At 40.3% G+C, this 17,953-nt stretch overlaps 1 protein-coding gene across 5 annotated transcripts in view; it reads left to right on the forward strand.

Annotated features, from left to right (window-relative positions):
• The first annotated feature begins 247 nt into the window (after positions 1-247).
• The window catches only part of TRAF3 (TNF receptor associated factor 3), a 67,872-nt gene continuing 50,166 nt past the window's right edge, over positions 248-17,953 (forward strand). For 3 of the 5 annotated variants that reach the window (XM_068398647.1, XM_068398651.1, XM_068398650.1), the window contains exons 1-3: positions 248-328; positions 576-713; positions 1,414-1,469. The gene's annotated coding sequence lies outside the window, so the exon portion shown is untranslated. Of the gene's footprint in view, positions 329-575; positions 714-1,413; positions 1,470-16,382; positions 16,470-17,953 lie in introns of those variants that run through there. The other 2 variants (XM_068398648.1, XM_068398649.1) reach the window with 2 other exon arrangements.

Below are 17,953 nucleotides of genomic sequence, written 5' to 3' on the forward strand. Positions count from 1 at the left end.
CGGTGGCGGCGGCGGCGGCGGCGGCGGCGGGGCGGTAACGGCGGCATCAGGTGCAGCCGGGGCAGGCGGGCAGGGCAGGCCCGGCCTCCGGCTGCCGCCTGCCGCCTGCGCGCTGAGCGGCTCGGCCGGGCCCGCCCCTCGGTGTGTGTGAGGAGGAGCCGGGCGAGCAGCGGGCTTCGTCGGGGATTTCCAGCCTGAGCGGGCGGGAGAGGAAGTGCGGGGCGGGGGGAGACGGCGCAGAGCTGCAGGGACTTTCCGTTGGGCTGGCGGTCGCCTTCGCCGGGCTCCAGCTGCCGCCCGCCGCCCCGCTCCCCTCACACGCTCGCAGGTAGGGCGTCCGCGGGGCTCGGCGCGCCCCGGGGAGCGGCGCGGCGGAGAAGGGGGAGGGGGGGAGCGCTTCACCGCTGCCGTGGCGGCGGTTCCCGCTTAGGGCTCCGGCACCGGCCGGGCTCGGCTGCCCGCGCTCGGGCTCCTTAGGCAGAGGGACGGGGCTGGGCGGGCGGCGAGAGACGGGGGTGGGGGGTGCTCCCGCGGAAGGCGGCGGCGCGGCGCTGATACTCGGCATCTGCTACCAGGCAGGGGCCGAGCGCGCTTCACCCGCAGGCTATTGCCGGGACCTTGGCAGCGGCTGGTGCCCGGGGATAGATCAACCTCCGGCGGGGGCGGCGTGGACTCTGCCTGCCCGGGCGCACTCACACTCCAGGGCTTTGCAGGTGCCCCCTTTTCACTTATTTCTGCCTCCCCGCTTCCCTGCCCCCTCTCCCCCGGCTTTCTCCCCCCTCCGCCCCGCGCTGTGTGTGTGCGTGTCGGGGAGGGCAGGAGCGGCGAGGCGAGGCCGTCCGGCAGGCCGGAGCGGGGCCGTGCGGCAGCGGGCGGCGCGGCGGCGCTTGCGGCGTTTGATGTGTCGTTTGAATGCAGAAAGCCTCGCTCCGCTCCTGGCTCCCTCCATATGCAGTGCTGGGGGCGGGCCGACGGCCTTTAAAGGGGCACTGCCGGCAGCCGCCGCGCCGCGGGTGCCGAGCGCCGGGCCCCCCGCAACTTTGCACCTCCCCGGGCTGCCCTCTGCGGCGGCGGCTCCGGCTCCGCTCTGCGCCGCCGTGGCGGTGCCTGAGCCGGCGGCCGCTCGGCTCCCGGGCGATGGGGACCGCGGCGGTGCCCGCCGGAGAAAATCCTTGGCCCTGATCGGTGCTGAAGGAGTTATATTTTATAAAGTCTCTCAGCCTACAACAGCCCTGCGCTATAAGCCCGTCTGCCTGGCGTGAGCAGAAAGGAAAGTGTTTTGTTTTCACGCCATTCATTGCATGCGCTGTTTCGCAGCACCGCGTTTTAATACGTTAAATTAATTACCGCGTTGTAGGTTAGAAAAAAAAATAACGAGTGTTTAAAAGTTTATACTGAGTCATTCCTCTGCAGATGAACCTATGACTGACTCATAATCTGAAAACTGCAGCGGCTTGTAAAATAGGAAGGTAAGGCATTTACATCTTGATTTATTTGTATCTTCAGGTATCTAAGATCCGAATTATCTGCGGAAAAACAAGAGAAATGGTGTTAATGCTGAGAGGCATAATCTCATGTTCTGCCGATCTGAGCTTGTGCATGACATGAAAGGCTGTGTGTGCACCTCTGTGTGGATCTTTACCTCGCTTTAGGACATTTTTCATCCTTTTCTGTTTCTGTAGTAGTAAAATGTGGGAAGTTCCAATGATACAATTTGAAATTTGCAGTCTCCTTGGGTCAGTGACTTCAATAGCTCGTTGAGATCTAACTGAGCCTTGTATATTGTAATTCGTGCATTTTTTAAATTTCTTCAATAGAACCGTGTATTTTTCCTTGCAGGTTTGTCCCATAGAATGCATGTAGCATTATTGTGCACTAATCTGAACTTACATTCGTAGACCGAAAAGGAGTTTAGTGTATGATGTGAAGGTGTACTAGCAGTATTTAGCTTAGACAAATGAAATAGTATAATTTGAAATAATTAGTAAAAATCCGTTTTTAAAATAACTACCGACTTGCGTAGAAGCCTGAATTTAAAGGCTACACTGATTGATAGACTTGGAACTGAAGAGATCATAGCATATACCGTATGTTGTCCTTTAAAATGAGCCATTTGGCTAAAAGTGTCTATAAATGGCAATCCATACTATGGATTAACATAGATGTAAATGTTATTTATTGTGATTAGGGAGAGGTTTTTTGTTTTAAGACGAGAAATACTTGAATATTTGGACTGAATCAGAGTTTTTTTATGGCTGGACTGGGAAACCCCTTATCATAAAGCTTGATAACGGAAACATTGATGTATCATGAGTTTGGGCATTGCAAGCAGGCGGCATTATGAGGTTATAAAAGTTGCTTTGTTCCGACATGAAAACGGTAGGTGTTTTACTGAAATATGACTTGATGAGAAGCTTCCGATAATAGCTGGACCTAGAATATAGAAAGGTAAAGTGCATTCAGTAGCAAAGCAAATTAATTCTAATCGAAAGAGGGTGCTAGATGACTCGGTCTTTAGGCTTTCCTGAAGTCCTTCTGCAATTAAGTTTGATGATACCAATTTTGAGAAGCCATTCTTGTATGGATTCAGAGAGTGTGATCGTTGTGTAAGCATATTTACTGTTGGTACCGTGGAGAACCGTGTAAGATGGCAGTAGTTAGCATCAGTGACAAAAAATTCTTTATGAAGTCTTACCATTCCATGCTAATACAGTTTGTCTTCTAAATGATTTCAAGATCTTGTTGTATTTTAAATCTTTACATTGTTCTTGTCTGTAATGAAAAGTTTAAGTGAGAGAAGAGGAACATGTTTTTTCAATACTGAAGTCCAGCTGTTCTATTAGTAGATAAGGCAATGCTGAAAATAAGAAAAGCCAGCTATCTTAATTTTTAACTTTTGTTGTTAAACCACTGGAGCATAAATACATTGATAAGTAGACGATCATAGTTCTTCTGCAGGTGGAAAGGCAGTTTAAAAATAGGAATGACTTAAATCTACTCCGATATCCTGAACTGGCTTTGTATGAATAGATATTTCAAGAACAACACTTTTTGATCTCTGATATCTTAGATGATGCAATAACTGGATTTCATTAGGTTTTTTTTTTTATTATAATAGTGTTTCTTAATTGAAGGTGTCGAATCTTATGATGTCTGAAGACTGCTCATTACACATTGGTTTCAGATGTCTGTGCTCTTGTGCACAGTTCCTTTAAAGAATTGCCAAGGCTTTATTTTTTTTTTTAATATGCCTGTGGGTGGGTACTTTCTGAATATGATGCTTATATTTGAAACCTCCTGGAATTTTTGGCACATGGCTCAGAACGCCAAAAGTGGTGGGAGAGAGTGAAATTGGAGATTTCAAGATGTGGTGTGGGGAAAAGAAGCCAAAGGAGGGATAGTTGTGTATTTTTGTGCAACAGAATAAAGGTGTGATTGTAGCACAAAAGACAATGCTGTAGCCACACTAGGTTTTATCTTATACTTTTTAACTTGTAGTGATGGAGTGGTGACATAGAAACTACAGCAGTGAAGGGCTGGCAAAGAGAATATAACTGGTCTCCCAGCTCTGCCTGCTGGAAGCCCATACCCTCATAAACAGGTAGTTTAAAGTCAGTATATGTTTGTTTTGACAAATCACAAACACATTTCATTTTTTCTATGCCTTTTTTTTTAAGGTAGAAAGAGAAAGGACTGGAGAATTGGGAGGAAAGAGGGGGCAACTTACAATGAAAGATCACTAGGTGTCTGCAAAGTAGGAAGAGGTGCTCTCTTCTAATGGGAAAGAAGAGAAAAGGAAATAAAACACAAAAATGCCCCTAGAAAATCAGTAATAAAAATATATAATAGGAAGATCTTACAACTTAGGGAGAAAATAAGGCAAAAGATTATTTGGTATTGGGAATTGTGAGAGAGAGATATATATTTATATAGTGTTTGAGAGTGTTTTTTGTTTTCTTCCTGGAGATCTTTTCTACTGGAGCACTGACAGCAAAATATCGTTGCCACTGTGACTTCAGTTCCTACTGACTGTTGGCTTTGTAACTAGGTTAACAGGGTGAGTGTCTCTAAAATTATATACAACAACTGTAGGTCACTAATCCTCTCCACTCCCCGAAAAATGTAAAGCCTTTGATTTCCATGCTGCTGTTCTTCCCTGCTGCTTTGCTCTGTGTGTGTAAAGTGTGATTTTAGTAGAATTCCAAGTTCTGCAGTTCATCTAGTCAAGGGCAGCTCGGAAAGCGAAGTCTCGACATGTTTGTGGATGCAGAAAGTTCAGTATTGGACGTGTGCGACAGCCTTCATCCCTGGCTCTGTCCATGTACTGAGAATCGGAGTGTTGTATAGTTTGACATCAAGATTGAATTTTTGCAAATTGCAGGCATGAGAATTGCAGTGGGCATAGCAGGAATGCTTGAGGTTGGAGTGTTTCATAGTTCCGGTATTATTTTATATAGTGTCATAAAGTGATCATTTATTAAATAGATTTCTCTGATGTATAGAGGGAACATTCTGTAGATTATTTTCAATGATAAAAATTGCTAATAATTCTGTAGTATAGTTTAAATGCTCTGAAGTGAATATATCCTTTCACATACAATATACATAGCAAATGCTTCAGTCAAAACATTAGTGAAGGAAGTCATGAAACTTCTATTTTACATGCTTTAATGATGACTGTATAGAAGCTCATAATTAGAAAAATTTAATGTTTGGAGTAATTCTGAACTTTGTGGTTTCTGTGTTAATATGAAAAACATCTTTTTGTAAATAAAGTAAGATATGCCTACGCAAGCTCGAAATGCCGTGAGTCTTTACAGCTTTCTTAGGTGTCTAGCAAAAAGAGTTATTTTGACTTGGTCTCTATTGAAAAGCATATTGCAGATGCTGCTGTAGGATAAGAAGTGCCTTTGTGGCTGCCACTTCATTCCCGCAAGCTTTGACAACTATCAAGAAAGAGAAGATGGTCCATTGAAGATACCAGTGTAAAACCTAGGAGACCAAGAGGCTGGGTAGTGGTTTTTTGTTTTTGTTTTTGTTTTTTTTTTTTGTTCCTGTAGATGTATATGCTGTGAGGGGCTTTGATGTTGCAGTGCTGAGTGATCTGACATCATGCTCAAGTCCCAGGGGTAGAAGGGGGATTCCAGTCCAAGTTCCCTACTTCCCTGGGGAGTATTCTCATCATCAAGCCACAGGCCAGTTAAGAGTAGTGTCACTTCCTCCTCTTGAAGCTCTTCTGCTGTGCCAGGAATAATCAAAACTCGGTGTGCCTGAGAAACAGAGCAGGAGGAAGCATGATGTCTCAGTCAAGTGGTCAGGACAATTACCAGTATGAGGAAACACACAGAGTCTGCTGGTGCTTCTGCCACTGCTGTTTTCTTTAGTGTTTTCTCGTGCATTTGAACTTGATGTTGAGATGCTTGCTGAGGTGATCAGCCTTGTCAAGACAGACTGTTTCCTTAAGCATAGAAGATGTGCTGGGGAAGAAAAGGGTACTGATCCTTGGGTCCTGCTTGGGTTAGGTGGTAACTGACGGGGAGTTCTGAGAATAACTTTGGTGCAGCTAGTGGCTTATGTGTGTCTGGCTTCTGGCTCCATATACAGACCGTTTTCCTGGTCTCTAATAAAATGGGAATAGTGGCACTTTCCTACAATCTGAGGACGTAAAAATGATGAGGTGCTGAGACCCAGCAGGGCAGTACAGGCGTCATCTGTTGATAAGTGAAATGAACTGCAAGTGCTGTGTCGAGGCATCCTGTTCTGTCTCCTCTGCAGTGCTGTACCATTCTGCACCGTCAGCATCGTGGGGCAGGAAACAGTACATGCTGCACACTCTTCCATTGTTCTGTACAGCAAACACGCAGTGCTGTGTGAAGCTGAGTGTACATGACAGAATTTGTCAGTGGTAGCTGTTCTGGTGCTTGTACTTCTTTCCAACTTTCTGCTTTGGATGCTCTAGAAAAGTAACAATTTTTTCTTATTTTATGGAACCAGCTTACATGATACATGTGCCTAAAATAACTTTCTAACAGCAAAGCGCAGCTCATAACCCAAATTTTGACAATGTGGATGGATTTCATTTTGTAAGCTCATCCATGTACTTGAGAGAGGGAGATGATTTTATAATGGAGATGATGTGTGCTGTACCAGTTTGACTATGCCCTCTATCTTTCCACAGAGAGGAACCTTCTGAGAGTAGATTTCCTTGAGTGTTGTGGCTTTGGTTTATTTAATGGCTCGCAGATGTAAGTCTTGATTTTGCATAGGAAGTATAGCCTTACAGTTGTCATTTAACTTGTTTTAATCTCCTTCAAACCATCCCAAGTGACTCATCTTTCTGCTTTTTATGCTTTTCAGCTGCTAGTGGAATGCTCTTGTCCGTGCTGTGCTTCTTTTTCATCTTAAGTTGTTTGGCCAAACAGTATAAATGCTTTTAATTTCTCAAGCTGGTTCATCTGATTCTTAGAAGTGACTTACTTTGAACTGGTTTTGGTCAGATCTCTTGTAATTTTAATTTGTTAAGGGATGACTTTTACTCCAAGGTGGTTTCATCCTTGCATTTGAGCAAAGTGACTTCATTTTTCCTCTTTACTTCCATTTACATCACTTTTCTCTTGAAATCTTGTTTCTAGGCTTGTACTTAACTTTCACACTTCTGGCTAATAATGTTTTTCTGCAAATCCACTTTTCTTTGACCTCTCTGTAGCTACCTGCTTCTTTGATTCCCTCCCCACCCCACCTCCTACGCCAGGTGGATTAACAGGCTCTTCTCTTCCAGATCACTAAAGATGGTCCACAATGTACCCTACTATTGTCTGAAGTACACCTTTTTAAATCTACACTTGCTCTCTCATTCCATCCTCTTCACTGTCCTCTTTTTCTGTTCAGCACAACATCCTTGAGAGAGGAGCGTTGTGCTTTTGCCTGGGAATGTTTTTATCGTTGTGACTGTTGTGGTTGAACCTGATTAGGATACCAGTTCTACATTCAATAGGTGCCAAAGGTAAAGTGCTTGTGGTTGTAAAATGACATGTTCTCATAATGCTGCCATTCGGCTGACAGTTTGAGTAGAAGGAAGTTGGATACCTAAATAAATGAAGGCTGCTGATTTGCATATGCACATCTCGAGCAGTTTTGGAACCCTTTGATGGAGTGGTATTTTCATGGCCTTCTAAAACTCAGCATTTTGGTGGGGCAGGACAGGGGGGAGAATTGTAGCTAACTTAATTTAATAATACATAGTATCACTTGAAGTCAGCAGTACCTTCTCTGTCTCTTTTTCTGTCAGGAGTTGAATCCTATCTACAGAACCTGAGCATGCTCTATTTCACATTAGTAAATATGTCTTACTGCTGACCCGTGGTGTCGATATGTAATGGAAATACCAATGGATCCTATGTTGTAGTTCAGCTAGTAGATATTGCTGTTGTGGTGCTTATAACTGTTTGGCAGAGGTTTTTTTTTTGTGCATCTGCAGAAGAATGCTCTTGGCAAACTCTAGGAAGATAAAAAAGGTTTATTGTTATTTGTGTGTTGTACTTCATCAGCTATTTTTTTCAATACCTTGGCCCATAAATTTCCCTTATTCCTCTTTCCTTCTTACAGATTCCTGAAAACTTAACTTTCATTTTGAAAAGGATTGTTTAGACATGCAACTTCCAGTATTTTGGCCAGTAAGGTTTTGAGGGAGTTTTGGGGGATTTACTCTGTTGCTCATTTGTGTGTGGCTTTTTGGTGTTTTTTTTGTTTGTTTTGATTTTTGTTGTTGTTGTGGGTTTTTTTTAAGAAAGATTTAGGACAAGCAAACAAATATCCACCCATTGCATTCTGTATATTTTCGCTGAGGAGATTCTCTTAAAATAAATGAGGAAGAAGTTTGGAATTGTCCTGTTTGTGTTAATAAAGCTGTTAGTATGTATAACCAAAGTACAATGTTGTAATTATTTACTAAGACTTTTTTTTTTTAATATGAACTCTCAACGTATTAGTTGACTGTTCTGAAATGAGATAGGGCAGAGAGACTTTGAAGGTCCTTTGAGCTATACATGAAAAGGCAGTTATTCCAGAACAAGAGTGTCCATATACTGAACCCTTACTTGCAATGTTGTGATTTATATAAAGAACAAGGAGGACAAAATGCAATGAGGAAAAAACCTACTACTTATAGATCCATTTCATACATAACTTATGTCGTGTTCGTTTGCATGAGAAAATGTTAATGAGATAAATAGTGGAAGTTGCCAAGAGTCATCATGCTACATGCTTTATTGATGCTTATGATAATTTGCTACCCATGTCCCATAGTATATTTTGTAGCGGAAGTGCAACCTGAAGATGTCTTGGAACGCTTAACTTCATCTTAAGCAGGTGTACGTAGTGTCTCCTGTTGCTGTGGTTAAGGTCCAGGTTTGTCAATATTCCTTATGGTTTAGAGGGACTGACATCTCTGTTTTGCCTTCAGAGGGAAAGTTTAAACATGCTTAAGGTAGCTGGATTTTTAAGCTGGCCTAGGTGCTTCACAGTTACTCTTTTTTTTTTTTTTTTAAAAAACAAACAAACAAACAAACCAAACCTATTTCTAACTAAAATTTTACTAAAATCTTATATCCCGGTTAAAAAAACATCCTGTTGTACTTAATAAATTTGTATGTGAATGTAATCTCTGTGGGGAGAAAAGGACTGATTGTTGTCTGTGGAGAAATTATTTGTCTTCTCTTGTTGTCTAATCAGTTTTTGTAGAGTATTAAATAGACCATGTGTTAAAGTATCAGTTGTAAACACCTCCAAAATAAAATGTTTGTCATGTTAGAGAAGGGGAAGAGTTGGTGAGCTCTCCATTAGATGGTGCTGCTGGGACTGAAATATTTATACACCTAATGGAAGCAGGCTTCTGCCTAGAACTGTTTTCATGGCTGTATTTTTTTTTTTTTTTAAAGGACTTCTCTTTATTAAAATACTTCCCAAAGGCAGGGATACTTGCTAAGATTTTTTTTTTTTCCCCCCAGTTTGAAATGAATGGATAAGATACTAAAAAGACAGGCTGTCTCCATGGGAAGGAGATACAGAAGAAATAAATCATATGCTTTTTGCATGGGTGATTTAGATTTTAGCAGCTTCCTCTGTTGTAGCTCTCATCTGTTTAAGTGTTGAGTCTTGTTATGTTCGTGCCCTGCTATCATGTAGATGGGGATACTGCAGTATTAAAGAGATCCAGTGTCAAGAAATATTTGATTAAAAAATCTCGAAATTAGACTGACCATTACAGCAGTAACACCCTCATGAATTTAGTATTTGAGTTCCTGTCTTCTAGTTAACCACTGTCCACTAGCATTTCTTTTTCAAGAGCAGTGTTTTAACTTAAACGTGTAATGATAGTATTCCTTTGCCTGACCCCTGACTGACTAGTGATTTTAGAAAAACATAAGGCAACAAAAGTGATGCCTACACACAGGGGCACTGAGGACCATCTTAAATGCTGTAGGTGATTCCAGATAGTCTGAAGTTGATGCTCCAAAAGTGTACGATCTTCCATTTGGCCAAACTCTTATCTACCAGTGCTGCACACATCTTGGATATTTAGGGCATCTGAAATTGTACTAAACAGCCATGATTGGACACCTGATTCACTCTGCAATAGTTAGAGTTGAGATACATATTAAATAAAAAAAAAGTGCATTAGCAAGTGTATTTGTTAAATACTCTTTGCTGTTAGGACTCTTTCGAAGTCAGCGAGACAAGGTTGCTGAGGTCTTTGAATTCTCCCACACGATAGGGCTGTAAGTAGAAAAAAACCCGAATTTTTAGAAATGGTGTTGGTCAAGAGCAATAGAAGTTATTCAGGTTGGGTTCATGAAGCCGCAGCCCTCTTCTCATTACAGGTAGAAGTACTTTTAGTGTGATTTAAAGAATCAAGGTAATTGTGACCAGCTAGCAAAGAAGTTTAGTAGCGTTAAATAGCACTGAGCAAGAAATACAAGAGACAAAATCTTTCTTAAGAAACTGAGATTTTTTTTTTTTCTTTTGAAGAAGTAGCTTAGCAAAAATCCACTCCTTGGGGTCAGAAAGTTTAAATAATTTCAGATCCAGAAGCAGGAAGCCTGGCTTAACAGACTTGGCCTGAGTTTAACAGCTGTTAAAGTGGTGTGCAGCAACCATTGAACTTCACATGTAATTTTCTTTTTTCAAAAAAAGATATTGAGAAGTTTGCAAGAATCTTTGACTTTCTAATCTTGTCCGGAGTTAAAATGTGTGATTGCTGGGTGCTCTTAGTTCCCTAAAATCTAGCAGGTTGAAGTGATAGGCAGAGGGATGATTCTCTTTGGTCTTAATAATCTGTTTTGGAATAACTCAAACAGGAAAAGTTATCAGTTATGTGATAACTGGAGAAATGACCCAGCTGTTGTGTGAGAGAACTTGGACATTAGTGTTTTATCAGTTTGCTAATAATAACTTACAGCTTGCTAATAATAACCGTTGAAGGGGCAATTAAAAGATAACGGTTATGATGTCATCCACCCATATGACTTCACATCAAATATGAACTTGCTGTTCCTCAGGCAGAGGAATCAGGCAGAAAGTCATGCTTGGTCACCTTGAATAGAAAGCCTAGATTCTAGCAGTGCCATGTGTATAGACAGAAGGGTGATAATATTCTGGGCTCTATTAATAGATACTTAAATATTAGCAAAACCTAGTCTTGCTTCTTCCCTCCTGCCTTGACTTTCAACTGGTTAGGAGACTGCTTTGTGATTACAGGCTGAGACTTGGCGATTAACAGGATTTGTCATTGTATTTTGCTGTTCTTAAATTCAGACTGAGGAATAGCTATTGTTCCTATGGCCAAAATGGTATCAACAGCATATCCTGCAGGAATGTTGATCTGAGAGGGCATAGTAAGGACAGTCAGAGAAGTGGTGATGATGTATTGTAGTGTATTAAGGATGTGTATGTTTGTTTTTAGGTGAAGAAGGTAACGATGGTAACTCCTAGGGAGTGATGAGAGCAGTATGGTGATAGACCTACCAAAAATGAGTGGGGTGGTGAGACTTATTTCTGTTTCAAAAATATACTAAATGAACAATCAAAAGTGAGATTTGGCTTAAATGAAGGATTTTATTTGCACAGGTATCTTCTGAGAAAGGTGTGTGCGACATGCACTCATATGAAAGAATTTACTGATGTATGGGAAAGCTCTTGATAGTCAATATGGATGCTCTTCTTGATTTAATGTTGACCAAGAGAGGAAGGAGCTAGTTAAAAAGATGGAAGAAGGAGGCAACTTTTGAAAGATTAACTTGGACTGATAAAATTCAGTATTTCTAGAAAGTGAAGGAGGAAGAACAGCACAATAGAGAACAGCAAAATAAAGATAAGAATTGAGAAAATTTGTAGGTAAGATGCCCTCGGAAGCATGTTGGAGTCTAAGAGGAATTCATTAAAGTTACCTTCGTCTTAGGGAACAAGTAATTTTTACTTTCTTTTGCACAGACACATAGCAACAGACTGCTTTGGCTAAATCAGTACATTGTTAATGATCTGAAATTTGAGAAGAAATTGTATGAATTTAGGTGATGGTGTTAAAGATGAGTAAGGAAGACTGGCGCAAGTGTGTAGGGAGAAGATTGGAGTGTTTTGAGTCATAAAACAATATCAAACTAACATGGGAGATAAAAGGAAAATGAGAAAATGTTTTTCATGTGGTCTTGAGCAGTAAGAGGTTGTTGTTCCAGTAGCCAATATGGAGGGAAAAGTGACAAAAGTTGATGCTGAGGGAAATGAAGTAATTAATTCTTCTGGCTTCTTTAGAAGAACCAACTGATATAATGCATAACCCAATTACCTGTTAACTCCTTCACATCTGTTTGGGATAATTGATTGAGGTTAAATACAATTCAAAAGGGTTTTTGTATTTGATCTTGTGATTTGTTTTCTGTGATACGAGTGATGTGAAACTGAGTAATGAAATTTTTTTTCCAGAAAAATTAGAATAAATGTTTTGTTTATAAACGTCTGCAAGATAACAGAATGATGGCAAGGGCTGTTAGGAATTTCTCCATAGTATTTTATCACAATTCTTTCTGTGTCCTAGTTAAGGGTCTAGGGGAGAAACGGTCTGGTTTAAAGGACATAGCTGCAAGGGTAGCATGCAATGGATTGGAAAAGGGATCAGAAAGATGCAGGTAACCGTCATCATCTTGGGTAATACTGCCTAGGCATCTGTTTTGGCTCCTGAGATAGCTAAAATTTTCCAACAGTGACTTCAAGGAGTGAATAATAGAGAACAAATTGATACGTTTGCAAATGGATACCAAACTGGGAACCCCTGTAAGTATTCTAGAGAACAGAACTCTAGTTAAAAATGAACAGGCCTTGATGGGGTCAATGGTATCGGGTATCTCACTGCTCTTGAGTTTTCTTATGGCCTACATTTTTCTTGCAACCAAGGATGCAGCTTTAGTTTCTCTGTTCTCCTGATTTCAAATACTGAATCTGATTCAAGATGTCATTGAGCTTCAAAGTACTTGGCCTACAGCCTTCTATATTATCTTAAATTAAATGCCTGAACCTGATGTTAAGACTAGATGCAATGTGTCAGTCTTGGTGCTGTTACCAACACTGAAATTAAATTGTGTATTTTCCTCACTCTTAGAGTAGACCCAGAGCTGCAGTGTGCAGGAACTCACTTTGTACCTTGGGTTCTGTTTAAACCACCAGTGAACATGAGTTTTATGTTGCATGAAGTGAACTATAAAAACCAAGGAGCCATGGGTTTTAATTGTTTTAAAACCACAACAATAGTAAATTCCAAGGAAGAGGTGTGAAGGCCAAATAAAGATGTATCAATATCTTAATGGCTGTAGTTAGTCATCAGGGCTCAAGCATCAGAGCCTATTGCCAGGTATTACATACAATAAGTAAAAGAGAAACAAGAACCTTTAGAGAGTGTTTTAATAATACATGTTTCTTTGTGGCCTTATTCCCTGATAGAGCTCCCTGCGCCCGTATGATACTCTCCTTAAACTGCTGTTGTCTCTTTGTTCTTCTGGTCTCTACTCATTTTCCCATAAATACAAATGTTTTTAAGAAGCCTTTAATGTTTGTGTACAAGTGTCTTCTGAGATGCTGCTTCCTTACAGCCTCTGATGAAACCACCCTACATATCCAGATGTTCACTGCAAGAATAAAGAGGCCAGAGTATAGTGGCTGTAAATTAGTACAGAAGAGTTCAGCTTCCATTGTTGTAAGCTAATGTAGGATGTTAATCTGTTTTCATTAACTAGGATGAGCCTAAGTGGTGACTGGGTCACTTTTTCTGCAGATACTCAAAGTGGTCAGTCCTCTGCGACAGTATCACAGCTTTGCTATGACTGTGCCAGAACTAGTTAGTTCAAGTTAACTACCTTTGGAAAAGCAGGCAGGATGAGAGTTGATATCAGGCTGATGAATTCTCAGGATTATGTTAACTGATAAAACTGACCTACTACCAATACTGAATGAGGGAGAAATGCATAGGAGAAATAGATCTTGGAATGTTACATGTTTTAAATCAGTAACACCACTGCCTGCAATTTGCCCAGATGTAATTGTTTCTGGTGGTTGTCTAAACACAGAAGGCTTCAGGGTTGTCTCCAGTCCGTACTCCAACTTGTGGATAGTTGGGCTGGAGGTATAAAGTCTGGGAAGTCAGTATGTCTGTAGAGAATTCTTAAGTGTTCTTAAACAGTGATACAGGGGGCTTTATCTTCTTATGTCCACAAGCAGAGCACTGCAGAAGGACTGAATTCTCCATTAGAGAAAAAAGGAGTCTTTCAGGTGTGTAGTGGTGTTCTGTCTGCCTTCATCCTCTCCTTTTTTTCCATTCACCAGAGGACTAGATCAGGGGCTGGACTATAGGCTAGAACACAGCTGTTTGCTGCTGCAAGGATTTCTTTTTTTAATCCATCCTTTGCCTCTGGTCTAGTTTTTTTGTTGTTGTCTTTTTTTTTTTTTTTTTTAAATTTACATTGTGCATTTTGTGTTTTGGATTACTGTACTTAGGTACATGGAGGTACAGTGTTAGACAAGAACTACTGAAGCCTCTATAGCATTATATTTCTATCTGAATTGAGGAAATTGTTTTCATGGTGTGACTTTAGCTTAAAACAGTAGCTCCAAGGGTTCTGATCTCTGTAGGGCCATCTTGCAAAATAGCAGATTAAGCTTGCTCCAGCGCGATTTCCAGATGTCTAGTGCTCTAAGAAGAGCTGTGCTTACTCTTGTGATTTGAAGTGCAGCAATTGTCTTAGGTGAAGAACCTAAGGCAGACCACAAAACAAATATTGTTCTGGCTGTGGTTTTTTGATAAGGCATACAGGGAGTGCAGCCCACCAGTTCATGGAGGGTGAGGACTGGTATTCGGTATCTGGATAAAGGTGATGAAGCCCATGTAAGTACAGCACTGTCAAGACTGACAAGTAAAGTCTTGTTGCAGGTGAGAAGTGTTTAGCTGTCCTGGGGAACTTAAAAAGCTGTGCTACTGTCTGCTTTCTATGTGAGCTGTTGGACACCTTTGGGTCCTCAGATGGTTCCCAGAGATTCTTTTGGGCATTACAACCTGGAGATGTTGCTTTTTACTCGGGCAATGCAGCTGTATCATTGGTCTTGGTCTGTATGCTCCAGGAGTAGAATTTAGGCCTTCAAGTGAATGAGAGCATCACCAAATAACAGAAAGAAATGTGCTTTTTGATTTCTGCTTTGCATGCCTTTTTTTTTTTTTTTTTTTTTTTTTTTCTTTCTCCATAATAACAAGTTGGCTTTGTTGTACAGTAGAGACAGCCCCCTTAACTGGGTTTCAGTTTAAATAGGAGCATATAGTTATTGGGAGTCAGATGGCCTGTTTCATTCATTCTTCTGTTATCATCAACTAAGATAAAACTTGCATAATCAGAAATGTGACTTTTGCTGGCAAAAACATAGGTAAAGTAAATCGTCTGTGAGAAGCAAGATGAGATGTGAGGTCTTAATGTACAGCGGGGTGGAAAGAATGTTTTGGTGGGACAGAACCCTTTATAAAGGATTTGTATTGCCAAAAGTAAAATAAAAAATAAGGACCACAGAAACAGTTGTTCATATATTGCATTATGGAGCCCTAACACCAGGAGCTGGCAAAAAATGATGAATTTAACTCTCATTGCATTTATGATCCAAAACATTAATTCAAAATATTTAATCAATTTCCAACTTCCAAAAACTTGTGTAATTAAAAAAGTACTCTTAAGTATCATTAAAAATATTTTAAAAGCAGCAACTAAAATAGAAGTTATAATCTGAACAATCTGTATTTTTAAATTGAGCCTATTTTTAGCAGAATAAGGGGAATAATATTCAAGCTGTAGGATGTTTTGAATTTACTCTTTGACTTTATTTTTGAGCTTCCTGATTGTAAATATAATCCCTAAGCTGTTAACAGCTCTCTGAAAACTGAGGGAGGTTCTTTCATTCAAGCTACTTTACTTTGTTTGAGTAAATTGGATTTTATACAATAGGTGTGTTGCGACATATTTTCATTGATTAAAGAAGGAAAGAACACCTTCCAGTTCGTTCCTGACTGTCTGTAGGGATTCTTGCCTCTCTTGTTAGCTTTTATTTCACAGTAAAATGAAAATAGAAGAATTAAGATGGTATCATGCTTTCTCGTAAATCCATTCCAGCTGTTTCACTAATACTAATTTTTTTACAAGAATAGAACTGGTGGTTTAAACTACTTCAGTTCTCAGTATTGCAGTTCAGAAATGGCGACGATGTGCTAGCCAATACGTTTTAATACTGTTTGGTGGTAGTATTAGAACTACCTGTGTTTTCAGTGTTCGTGTTTCCTTCCTTTTATATTGGAGTGTAAATCTTTCCTATGCTGAATAGGTTGAAGTACAGTAGCTAGTAAAATTAGACCTGTGTTGTGAAATGGAGCATGCATCTCGGATAGTTTCTTTTCTTGGTTTTGGTTTAGGTTAATAGAGGTATCTTTACATCTGCAGTTTCTGGAAATGTAAGAACACTGTGAACCTCTGGCCAATAAAAATTTTCCCATTATGTAAAACATTCTTGCAGATTAGCTTGACTCACTAAGCGGTGGCAGTGGTGACATTCTCCATGAAGTAAATAGACTTTTGCAATGAATTTTCTAGTGAACTAATAAATCTCAGTGCAGCTTTTTGGTTTGCTATAGTTTGGTATGGTTTTGTGCAACCGTAACCTACTATTTCTCTTTTCTGCCTTCAGGCTTATGAGAATTGTTTCGATATATTAATAGGAGATGCTTGAAAACGACTTGGCTTGTTTGTTTCACAGCAGGAAAGCCTGAGTGCTTAGGCTCTAACTGAATCAAGACCAACTCTCAGCAGTGGGAGACAATATATTAATCCATTGGAAGTACAGACTGAAGTCTTGTGTATCACTGTGGTTTGTGTTGTGAATTTTTTTCATGTAAACAGGTAGGTAGCAACAATTCTTCTGCTGTATATATTTTTGTAATATAGACATTTAGAAACCTCGTGACAGTTGTGTGAGTTGGGGGTTTCTGTTGGATTTTTTTTTTTTGGTAGAAGTAGTATTTGTATCACTGCATGAAACTGTAAAGTACCTTGTTCTCCTTTGTGTTTTCACGTCTTTAAGTTGATGGTATTAATTTTACAAATCATCTTCAGTGCTTATGAATAAGGGTGATACCTCAAAAGTCACAAGTTTCGTTCTTATTTCTGTAAGTAAACCCTCTTATAGCCTTGCTTGTTCTTGTTCTGTGTCTTCCATGCAATCAGAACGAACTATTTAGCAAGTTCTTCTGCATTCTTTGCCTGATGGAATTAAGTTGCCTGACAGTATATGGAGGCTTTTTTATTTATAAATTTTTGGTTCATTTTATCAGTTCTGTTGTATCTGCAAGGAAGGTAAGCAAATGATTATCTCCATTTCATTAAACCTCTGAGGGAAGAATTTTTTTTATTTCAAATTGCTTAAAAACATGATTAGGACTCATAGGTGGTAGCCAGCTTCCTCAGTCAGCCACAGCCTAATTTGTGAAACTACATTATACCTTCGTTGCAAGAGGAGAAAGCATCCTAAATGTTTTAAAACAGTACATAAATGTATTTGAGGTTGTGCTTTGCTTCCTTGTTCCACTCTGCTTTTTCTGGAGTTCGAAAAGAAATGATGCTTCTACAAAAATGTTAGTAGTCCTGTTTGCCTTCAGTTTAATCTGTAAATTAGGAATGGATTAAGAAAGTCAAACGTGCTCCTTTTGGCCTCTTGACATGAATGCAGGAAACTCCTCAGTCCTTCAGGTGAGTCATGGGGGTTGTGTCTCTGGAGAGTAGCAGTAGGTGATGCTCTGGGACTGCTCTGGCCTGTTCCTCAGAGCAGGTGCAGATTTAGAAAGCTGGGAGGTAGAGAGGCTCTTTTGAAATTTTATGTGGGAAAAGGAGTAAAAATAAGCTTTTTGCTACAATAACACTCAACAATATGTTAAGCACTATGACTAAGAACTTCTTGTAAGTAATAAATTATGTGAATTAGTGATGCTGTTTGTACACAGAAGTTCATGTTCTTGTCACAAAAAGTTCTTTTTGTAGGTTCACGTGACAGTATAACAAGTCCTTTCTAGGTTGTGATCTAGACGTAGAACCTGAAGGGTGCAGGAGGAGGAAATAGTCTGCTGGAATGATTGGATGCTGGCTTGGCCTTTTCTCTTTCTCTCTTACCATTCCACCAAGAATACACAGGACCTTGAACAATTTATGAAGCAGACTTGCTATCCTTCTGTAAGGTTTATTCCTTGGCCCTGTCTTCTAACTTAGTGCTAGGTGTTTTTTTTCGTAAGAAATGCTGTGTGCATCCTTGATGGTGTGTGAATCCAAGCCAGAAAGCAGCTAGGCTGCATGTGGCTTTCTTTAAGTCATTCTCAGTATCCTGAAGCACAACA

The sequence above is a fragment of the Nyctibius grandis genome, chromosome 4 (genome assembly GCF_013368605.1).
Source record: "Nyctibius grandis isolate bNycGra1 chromosome 4, bNycGra1.pri, whole genome shotgun sequence".
Lineage (NCBI taxonomy): Eukaryota > Metazoa > Chordata > Aves > Nyctibiiformes > Nyctibiidae > Nyctibius > Nyctibius grandis.